General features: G+C 44.3%; 1 non-coding gene across 1 annotated transcript; it reads left to right on the forward strand.

Annotated features, from left to right (window-relative positions):
• Positions 1 to 9,573: 9,573 nt before the first annotated feature.
• On the forward strand, positions 9,574 to 9,678 carry LOC138093433 (U6 spliceosomal RNA). Its single transcript, XR_011146090.1, has one exon. It is a non-coding gene; the product is annotated as a U6 spliceosomal RNA (small nuclear RNA).
• Positions 9,679 to 11,038: the final 1,360 nt, after the last annotated feature.

An 11,038-nucleotide genomic window follows, 5' to 3' on the forward strand; every position in this document is an offset into this window, starting at 1 on the left:
CATTAGTCTTTTGAACAGATTGTGTCAGATTCTTAAGAGTCCCTTGGACACCAAGATCAAACCAGTCAGTCCTAAAGGAAATTAACTCTGAATATTCATTGGAAGGACTGACACTGAAGCTGAAGCTCTGACACTTTGGCCACCTGATGCGAAAAGCCAACTCATTGGAAAAGACCCTGATGCTGGGAAGATTGAGGGCAGGAGAAGAAGGGGGCGACAGAGGATGAGTTGGTTGGATGGCATCACCAAGTCAATGGACATGAGTGTGAGCAAACTCTGGGAGATAGTGAAGCACAGGGAAGCCTACCATGCTGCAGTCCATGGGGTCACAAAGAGTTGGACATGATTTAGCAGCTGAACAATATTCCACATATTACTTTGTTTTCATTATGGGAAAATACACATAATACAAAATTTCCACTTTTAAATGTACAGTTCAGTGGCATTAAATACATTCACAGTGTTATGCAATTATCATGATTATCAGAACGCTTCATCTTCCCAAAATGAAACCCTGTACCCATTAAACAATAACTCCTCACCTTTTCCGGCCCTCAGCCCCTGAAAACCACGCCGTTTTCTGTCTTTATAAATGTGCCTATTCTGTGTACTGCATGTAAATAGAAACATACAATATTTGTCCTTTTATGTCTGGCTTATTTCTCTCATAATTTGTTCAAGGTTCATTCACATTGTAGCATGTGTCAGAATTTTACCCCTTTTTTTATACTGTAAAACTTTATTTATATGACCAAGCCTGAGGACTTTATACCATAACGCTTTTTTCCCCTAAAGTGGATCTATAGCATTATATTAGTTTCAGGAGTACAATATCATGAGTCAATATTTTTATAGATTATTCTCCATTTAAAGTTATTCTAAAATGTTGGCTATATTCCCTGTGCTATACATAACATCCTTGTGTATTGTTTATGTCATACATAATAGTTTGTACCTCTTAATTCCCTACCCTTATTTTGCCGCTCCCCACTAGTAACCGCTTGTTTGTTCTCTGTATCTAAATCTGGTATCTCTGAATCCATTATTGTTTTGCTATATCTATCCATTTTTACTTTTTAGTTGCTGGAATTTCACCCTTTTGTATGGATGAATAGCATTCCGATATAGGGTTATGCCACATTTTGTTTATCCATTCATCTGTTCATGGGTGTTTCCACCTTTTGGCTCTTACGCGTGACGCCGCTATGAAGATGTGTAAATACTTAGATGGGTATATCAGCAGATGAATCTATTTAAGTCCCTGGGCTTCCCCAGTGGCTCAGCAGTAAAGAATCTGCCTGCAGTGCGGGAGCTGAGAGTTCAATCCCTGGGTCAGGAAGATCCCCTGGGTCAGGAAGATCCCCTGGAGAAGGGAATGGCAACCCAACTCGAGTCATCTTGCCTAGGAAATCCCATGGACAGAGGAGCCTGGTGGGCTACAGTTCCTGGGATTGCAAAGAGTCCCACAGGACTTAGCGAGTGAACACACACTTTACAGCCAGATTGGCCTTCATGCTCTGCGGGTCGGCTGGATCTTCACTCTCCCTGTAATGCAGGAGGATAGACGGGGAGGAAGGAAAACCCAGAGCGCCTGCGCAGGGCTCGCTGTCTGTTTCCCTGGAGACGCTGGTTGGGCTGGAAGGCGGAACCCTTTGGGGATGAGAGGTGGGTGAGGGGCTGCCTCTCTGGCCTCTCCACCCGGCTTCTCTTCCAAGGTACCTCGCACAGCCGTTGCTCCGTTCGCCTACCTGGACCCATTCTGCAGACGGAGCTGGAAACTGTCAAAGCCCAGAGGACAGCTTGTCAACAGTCGGCTTCCACCCTTTCCTTCCCTCTCCCAACTCATCTTCCCCTCTCATCACCCCATCTCCCGAAACGCTTCTGCCTCCTGTTCCTTGAAATCACCCCCACTTCTTCCTGTTCAGGCCAGGCTTTCACCAGCCCTCCCAGATGTGGCATATCCCTATAATGGAATACTAAGCCCGCGCCTACATGCTGCAGATACTGAAGTCCGCACACCCTAGAACCTGAGCTCTGCAACAAGAGAAGCCACTGCAGTGAGAAGCCCGCGCACAGCAACCATCACCCAGCACAGCCACAGATAAATAAAACAAAAAGTAGATAAAACGTCTGTGTCTTATCTCTCTGTGTGCTGGCTCTTTGTTAGGTCTTACTGATAAACCAATGCAATTAACAGTATCTAGAGTTTAATGGTTTCACGATTTTATTGTGTTTATTTGCATGAAGATCCTCTACTAACTCAGGCTGCTAAAACTGTACCAAAGTCAGGAGAGCTTTCTGGGACCCTCGAATCACAGAATCCTGGTGCTCACCAAAATGTATGCATTCATTTCCTTTTCACAGGCCTCCCTCTCTCCCCATGACTCACTCTCTCTCCACCTTCCTTCTTCTCAGTTCTGCCCTCTGTCCCATGCAACCAGACCAGAGGACCCTGCTATCTGTCCCCAGGGTGGCCAGGGGAAAACCCACAGGGTCCAGGAGAAACTGAGCCCTATCTCTGGGGGTTAGATGGCCCCAGCATCTGATATCTGGGGGAGCACCAAGAGACTGAAGCTTTGGAAGGAGAGCAAAAGTGGGCTTGGGCACAAGAGGTTAAGGCGGGAAATAGTCAAGGCTGGCTCTGACCATAGCCCCTCGGTTGGGTGCAGGAGTGAGGGAGGCATGGGACGGGTCAAGCAGGTCCTCAGTAGGAAGGAAGAAGCTGGAATGACGGAGGGATGGAGCCAGCAACAGAGGTGGAGTGTGAACCAGGGCTGGACCAAAGCAAGAGAAGCTGCGTGGATACAGACCATGGGGAGTTGGGGGCAGGGCTCCTGAGGTCACTGTTGTAGCCTTCCTGCAGAAGCCAGAGATCAAGTTCAGGCTTGCTGGTCTCTAGCAACAGAGCCAACCTGGCAACCTCAGCAGAAAAGGGCATTGATGAGAAGGTGGAACGAAGCAGAAGAAGCAAAAAGTAGAAAGGTTAGAGTAAGGGACCCAGGGAGCCAGAACTAAGCTGACATCTATCAGGGTGCCTCCTAGCATGAGTCAACACCAGCCACATTTCTCTGGTTCTACGTCACCTCATGCAGAAGTCAAAGTCTGGGGAGAAGCTCTCATTGGCCTAGATGGAGTCATGTGGCCTCACACTTTGGCTAGTGATGATTGCTTTTCTAGAAGCCACCTGACCTTGGAAGCGTATTTCCCTAGAAGGAGATGGGGCTGCCACATCCAGAATAAGAAGTGAATGCTGAGAGGTCAGGCAACCAAAAATCTTCATGTCAGTCTGATAGTGTAAGGACCAGCCTCCAAATCTATCCCTAAAATTAAGAATTTGAATTGCTCAGTCATTATCCAAATGTCCAAACGGTATTGTGTCAAATTGCCAAACGAGTCCCAACCACTTCCTCTAATTTGGCCGTTTCATCAAGTCCTGTAGCTCCAGGTAATGGCAGCCAGTCACAATGGAATAAGAAATGTAAAGCTCTGTTGTTGTTGTTTATTTAGTTGAGTCCGACTCTTTGTGACCCCCATGGACTGTAGCCCTCCAAGCTCCTCTGTTTATGAGATTCTCCAGACAAGAATACTGGAGTGGGTTGCCATTTCCTACTCCAAGAGATCTTCCCTGACCCAGGGATGGAACCCATGTCTCCTACACTGGCAGACAGATTCCTTACCACTAAGCCACCAGAGAAAGCTCTGTGCATATAATTACTGTTTAGGTTGCGACATTTCTCACTAGATTTCCTGCCAAGTCTCACTCAGGTTTCCATATCCACCCACAAAGCATATGGCACCCTCGCTGAAAGCAGCCCTTGGGAGGCCCACCCAGCTCACTACCACTTCACACCCCAGGGTGTGAAAGGCCAGAATTCTTGCCCAGCTGGACCAAGCCATGTCCCTCCTTACATAGCGGGGTAATGAACAAGTGCAGGCTGCAACATCATTTGAATTCTGAAAGACTGACAACAACTAAATGTCCATCAGGAGACAATGTATGAAATAATTCGTGGTTTGTTGACTATTTCCTGGAGAAGGGCATGGCAACGCACGTCAGTATTTTGCCTGGAGAATCCCATGGAGAGAGGAGCCTGGCAGGCTACAATCCATGAAGTCGCAGAGTTGGACATGACGGAGCAACCAAGCCCCAGCACATTGAATATTTGGCCACCAAAAGGCAACAAGTAGTTCTCTATTTGTACTGAAACAGAATGATCTAAAACTATGCTATTAGAAGCAAGGTGGCAAATGTTGTAGAGTATGACACTGCTTTGTGTAAAAAATGCACTCTACTTTGTTTCCTCTCACATGTGTATGTGGCAGGAACAGAATTATAAAAGTATAAGCATTCAGAGCTTCCCCAGTACACCGTAAGGAAGAAGAGAGCCCCACAAAGGCAGCAGAAGAGGGATGAACAAGCTAGAGAGTCAAGGAGATAGTCTGGATTACCTGCAATAATGTTGCACCCCATTCTTAAGGAGTTTCTCAGGGTGGTACTGAGGGGCTTCTCTGGTGGTTCAGACAGTAAAGAATCTGCCTGAAGTACAAGAGACCTGGGTTCGATTCCCAGGTCGGGAAGAACCCCTGGAGAAGGGAATGAATGGCTACCCACTCTGGTATTCTTGCCCAGAGAATCCCATGGACAGAGGAACCCGGCGGGCTACAGTCTGTGGGGACATGACTGATTGGTTAACACTTTTCACCTTCACGGGGTGTTATTGTAGAAGGCAAAATTCATTTCTTTGGTCCATTCAGCATCTAAACTTCTGTCTGTGAGACAGGAGCTTATTTGTTTATTTATTCATTTGGCTGCACTGGGTCTTAGTTACAGCATGTGGTGTCTAGTTCCCTGACCAGGGGTCGAACCCAGGCCCCCCTTCACTGGGAGTGCAGAGTCTTAATCATTGGATCACCAGAGAAGTCCCAAGAACCCCCTCTTTAAAAGGCAGAATCCCAGGAATTCCCTGGCAGTCCAGTGGTTAGAACTCTGTGCTCTCACTGCTGAGGGCCTGTGTTCAGTCCCCTGGTCAGGGAACTAAAATCCCACAAACTTTGCAGTGAGGTCAAATAAATGAAGAAAGAAAATTTTTTTAAGTAGAAGGCAAAATCATCTATATAAGAAAAGCAGGAGAGGCCAGAATCTCACTCTCCCAATTTATCTTGCAGGTAGGGTATGAACCCGTGGCTCCACCAAACAGACAGACTCATCCAGAGTTTGAATCAGAACAGGAAAATAAGGCAGCCGAGGTAGCAGGACGTTCACTCTCCAGGGTGGCAGTTGCAACAGGGTCCAGAGTGGGCATTGGTGATGTTGTCAGCCATAGCCAACGTTGCCAGCCATAGTCCTTGTCCGTCGTCATGGTATTATAACCAGAACAGTTCTGGGACATGACCTGGGGATTGGTCTCACCTGCAAAACCTCCCAGCTGTGAGCTATCCAGAGATGACATGAGCCCCCACTATTGTCTAGTATAATAGAAAACAATGATTTCTGTTGCTTCTAGTTAAGAATCCTGACTGAGATGCTTGCTTGTGTGGATGCTGTGAGGCTCTCTCTGTAGTGCTCTCAAGAGAGCTTCAGTAAAGCCTAGCAAAGACCTAGACAATTCTGAAAAGTGAAACCAAGGACTTCTCTGGTGACCCAATGGCTAAGACTCTGCCCTCTCAATGCTAGGTGCCTGGGTTCAATCCCTGGTAGGGGTACTAGGTCCCACATGCCACAGCTGAAAGTTCACATGCCACAGCTAAGGACTCTGATAAAGATCAAAGATCAAAGACTCACAATGAAGAGCAAAGATCCTGCCTGCCACAACTAAGACCAGCACAGCCAAACAAATAAATATTAAAAAAAAAAAATAAAGCCAATTTGTGTTTCTTATGGACATATCACTTTCTAAGGCAAGAACATGGAGGCCCAATTTTTTTCTTTTTTTAAACACCAAAAAGTTTGTACTGAGGTATAGCTGATTAACAATGTGGTGATAGTGTCAGGTAAACAGTGAAGGGACTCAGCCATACATACACATGTATCCATTCTCCCCCAAACTCACCTCCCATCCAGGCTCGCTCATAACACTGAGCAGAGTTCATTTGCTATACAATAGGCTTTTGTTGGTTATCCATTTTAAATATAGCAGTGTGCATATGACCTTCCCAAAGTCCTTCACTCTCCCTTCCCACCACCAACCATGCATTCATTTTCTAAGTCTGTGAGTCTCTTTCTGTTTTGTAAGTTCACTTGTATCATTTCTTTTTATATTCCACATGTTAGCACTGTCATACGATATTTCTCCTTCTCTGACCTACTTCACTCAGTATGATACTCCCTAGGTCCATCCATGTTGCACAAATTGGAGGCCCAGCTTTATTTGGGTTACATACAACATGCACATCAGACACTGTAAATGTCACCAGAGAGTCTCACCAAACTGTTCCCGTTGGCTGCCCTGAGCAATGAGAATGATGTGGGGAGGAGACTTTTCCCTTCTCACTTGACATTCTTCTGTATTATTTGAATCTTTTAAAACCATGTTCATATATTATTTTTAAATGTTTTTAACATTTAAAATAATTACTTAAAAAAGAAATGTGATATATCCTCAAATATATTGCAGTGTCTGCATAAGGGAAAAGATAAAGTGAAATATTCAGTCTGGCAAAAAGCATAGCCTTTTGAAGAAGCAGGTGGTGAGGGCTGGGTAGTCTGCTAGAGTCTTAATGTGGTAGGCTGTCAGAACTGCACTTTTTTTTTTTTAGCTTTCTAATTTGGCATCTCTTTATGTTACTTTATATTACTTGTGTGGGAAATGGTTATTTTAATACAGTCTTAAGCCTCTCAAGTGTTGCTCTGCTCTGCAACAAACTTAAGGCAGAGGGGACAGGGATGGAGAGAAAAGGCCCAGGTTTGCAGGAAGAGGTGGGAGATAAAAGTGTAGTACATACAGGGAGTTCCCTGATGGTCAAATGGCTAAGACTCTACGTTCCCAATAAAGGGGGCCAGGTTCCATCCCTGGTCAGGGAACTAGATTCCACATGCCACAATTAAGAGTTCAAGTGCCACAACTAAAGATCCCAGATGCTGCAACTGAGACCCTGTGCAGTCAAATACATAAATTTTTTTAATTAAAAAAAACTTAGTTCACACATAAAAGTGGCCCAGAGGGTCACCTGCACTAGAAGGGGACATTGAATAAACCAAAGTCAAAAGGAGGGAAATTTAAAATTGTGATATACCCATATAATGAAATAGTACTCAGCAACAAAAATTAAAGTGTTACTGATATATCCAGCAATCTACAAGAATCTTTCAGACATTATCTTACTGCAAAAGTCAGACACAAAAGAGTACACACTGCTTGATGAAATTTATATGAAATTCTAGAAAAGGCAAAACTATGGTGACAAAACAGAAGTGGGAGAGATTGACTGCAGACGGGCAAGAGGAAATTTGGTGATGGTCGGGGGTGATGGAAATATTCTCTAACTTGATTATGCTGATGTTCACACTGGTGTATACATTTGCCAAAACTCATCCTACTGTATACTTAAAATGGGTGCACTTTATTGTGTGCAAATTTAGGGTTAGGATGCGGGTTTGGGTTCAATAAAGTTGATTTTTTTTTTTAATATTTATTTATTTGGCTGTGTTGGGTCTTAGTTGCAGCATATGTGATCTTTTTTGTTGTGGCATGTGGGATCTAGTTCCTTAATCAGGGATCGAACCTGGGCCCCTGCATTGGGAGCTCAGAGTCTTAACCAGCGGACCACCAGGGAAGTCCATAAAGTTGATTCTTTAAAAAAACAGAGGAGGAGGTTTTGAGTGAGGGTCTTATACGCTGGGTTATATTTACTCTAGTATGTGTGTTTGATGTTATTTATGAGTGAACAATGGAAGAGGATGAACCTGCTGTTGCCTGTTTGGATACAGGCCATGACTAATCAGAAGCCAAGTTTCCAAGTGTCAGAGAAGAGCAAACCAGGCCTCTATCCATCCATCCACATCCTTGGCCTGGTGCCAACGGATGCCAGGCAAAAGTGAGCAGTTGGAGTAACTCTCCTCTTGCCACTCTCCCTGCAGGAAAGGAGAGTGAGACAGAGCATCACTCTGAGCAGGGCCAACTGCCCAGCCCAGGGCCTTGGCCAACCCCAAGCCCAGGATATCTTCATCAGCAAAGCACCAGGTGTGTGAGTTGGCCACAGCCTCCATTTCAGTTTCAAGATTTGGCATTTATCCCTCCGTGGGAAAATAGACGAGCAACATCAAGGGGAAAGCAGACTCAAGAAGATAATGATGGACTTTCCTGATGGTCAAGTGATTAAAAAAAAAATCTGCCTGCCAATGCAGGGGACCCAGGTTTGATCCCTGGTCTGGGAAGATTCCACATACCCCAGAGCACCTAAGACCCTGTGCTGCAATTACTGAAGCCTACAGCCGAGAGCACGTGCTCTGCAATAAAGAAGCCTCCATAGTGAGAAGTCCACGAACCACATCAAAAGTAGCCCCCTGCTCACCGCAACTAGAGAAAACCCACACAAAAGCAGCAAAGACCCAGCTCAGCCAAAAAATGATTGATTAATTTTTTTAAATAAATAAATAATGGAAATGAAAAATACACTAGAAGGAATCAACAGTAGATTCAATGACACAAAGGAACAAATCAGCAAACTAGCATCAGAGTAGTGGAAATCAACCAAACAGAACAGAAAAGGAAGAAAACAATATATAAAACGGGGACAGTTTAAGAGAACTCTGAGACGAAATCAAATAACTAACATTTACATTATGGGGGGTCCCAGGAGGAGAAAAGAGGAAGGGCCGGAGAACGTATTAGAGGACATAATAGCTGAAAGCTTCCCTAACCTGGGAAAGGAAACAGACATCCAGGTCCAGGAAGCACAGAGACTCCCAAATAGGATCAACTCAAAGAGGAAAACACCAAAACATATAATAATTAAAATGGCAAAGAATAAAGATAAAGAACCAGTCAGTCCTAGAGGAAATCAGCCCTGAATATTCATTGGAAGGACTGACGCTGAAGCAGAAGTCCAATATTTTGGCCACCCGATGTGAAGAGCCAACTCATTGGAAAAGACCTTGATGCTGGGAAAGATTGAGGGCAGGAGGAGAAGGGGATGACAGAGGGAGGATTAGATGGTTGGATGGCATCACCAGCTCAAGGAACATGAGTTTGAGCAAACTCCGGGAGGTGGTGAAGGACTGAGAAGCCTGGCGTGCTGCAATCCATGGGGTCGCAAAGAGTCGGACATGACTTAGCAACTGAACACACACAGAGATAAAGAGAATATTAAAGCTGGAAGGAAAAAGCAACAAGTGACATACAAGGAAACTCCCATAAGTCTGTCAACTGACTTTTCAGTGGAAAGTCTGCAGGCCAGAAGGGAAAGGCATGATATATTTAATGTGATAAAAGGGAAAAAACTACAACCAAGGATACTTTATCTGCAAGGCTTTGGTTCAGATTCGATGAAGCGATCAAAAATTTCAGAGCCTGTAAAGCCATCAAACCATCTTTAAGAGAAATGTTAAAGGGACTTTTCTAAATGAAAAAGATTGATCGCTTCAGCAGTACATACACTAAAACTGGAACCATACAGAGAAGATTAGCATGGACCCTGCACAAGGATGATATGCAAATTCGTGAAGCTTTCCATATTTTTACCAAACAAATGTAGAGTCACAGATGTAGGAAACCACTTACGGTTACCAGAGGACTGGGGGTAGAGGCTGTGGACAAATTGCGAGATTGGGATTAACATACACTCACTACTATACATTAAATAGATAACTAATAAAGACTTACTGTATACTCAATACTCTAATCGCCTATATGGGAGAGAATCTTTTTAAAATTGTTTTATTTTTTAAAATTAATTTTTATTGAAGTATAGTTGCTTTACAATGTGTTAGTTTCAACTGTATGGCAAAATGAATCACCCATACACCTATATATATTTGCTACCTTTTGGATTTCCTTCCTATTCAGATCACTGCAGTGCATTAAGTAGAGTTCCTGGTGCAATACAGTAGGTTCTCAGTAGTCATCTATTTTATCATAGTGTTAATAGTGTATATATGTCAATCCCAACCTCCTGATTCCTCTCGCCCACTCCTTTCCCCCTTGGTATCCATAAATTTGTTCTCTACGTCTGTGTTTCTAGTTCTACTTTGCAAATAAGATCATCTATACCGTGTTTTTAATTTCCACACATATGTGTTGATATAAGATATTTGTTTTTTCTTCCTGACTACTTCACTCTATATGATACTTTCTAGGTCCACCCACATCTCTACAAATGAGACAGTTTCATTCCTTTTTATGGCTGAGTACCATGCCTTTGCGTATATGCACCACACCTTCTTTACCCATTCTTCTGTAGATGGACGTCTGTTCTCAATCCTGCCCTCCTTGGTTCAGCCACACAGTCCCTCCCTGTGTAACCCACACCCTACTCTGTCCCCTTACAATTTTGTCCATAAGGTGAACAGTTTGTGTTTGATAGATAGTTGCTTTCATTATAGAGTCTTCAGTAGAAAAAAAAAAAAATCACCTAAATTCATGGATCACATGGAGTGGTCTCTTGGTTGGCTACACTCAAGAAAAGACATTCTGAGACTCTCCCCCGCCCCCAGCAGATCAGCAGAAACCTGGCGTGGGGGTGGTCTCCCTGAATGTCAGCGCTGGACCTGGGAACAGTGAGGGGAGGGCCTCTGATATGGGAACGGTGTGCCTCCCAGGGATGCTGGGGGACATACTGCACTGCCAAGGGCAGAACCACTTTTCCCTGGGTGGTTTCACACATCACTATTAGCATTCATATTATCATTGCTATTTTTATGGATGCCTTCTCTTCTTGCTACTGGGCATTTGAAGCCTCTCCGGCGGGGCCAAGCCTCAGTGAAACTTGAAATTCTGTGTACAGATAAGAAAGTCACAGGTCATGGAAGACTGGCCCATGGGTCCTTGAGATGGGTCTCTGGGAATCTATTTGTCTGGGTAGCTTATCAGGGAGACCTACC

Source organism: Capricornis sumatraensis, chromosome 1 (genome assembly GCF_032405125.1).
Source record: "Capricornis sumatraensis isolate serow.1 chromosome 1, serow.2, whole genome shotgun sequence".
NCBI classification, from domain to species: domain Eukaryota; kingdom Metazoa; phylum Chordata; class Mammalia; order Artiodactyla; family Bovidae; genus Capricornis; species Capricornis sumatraensis.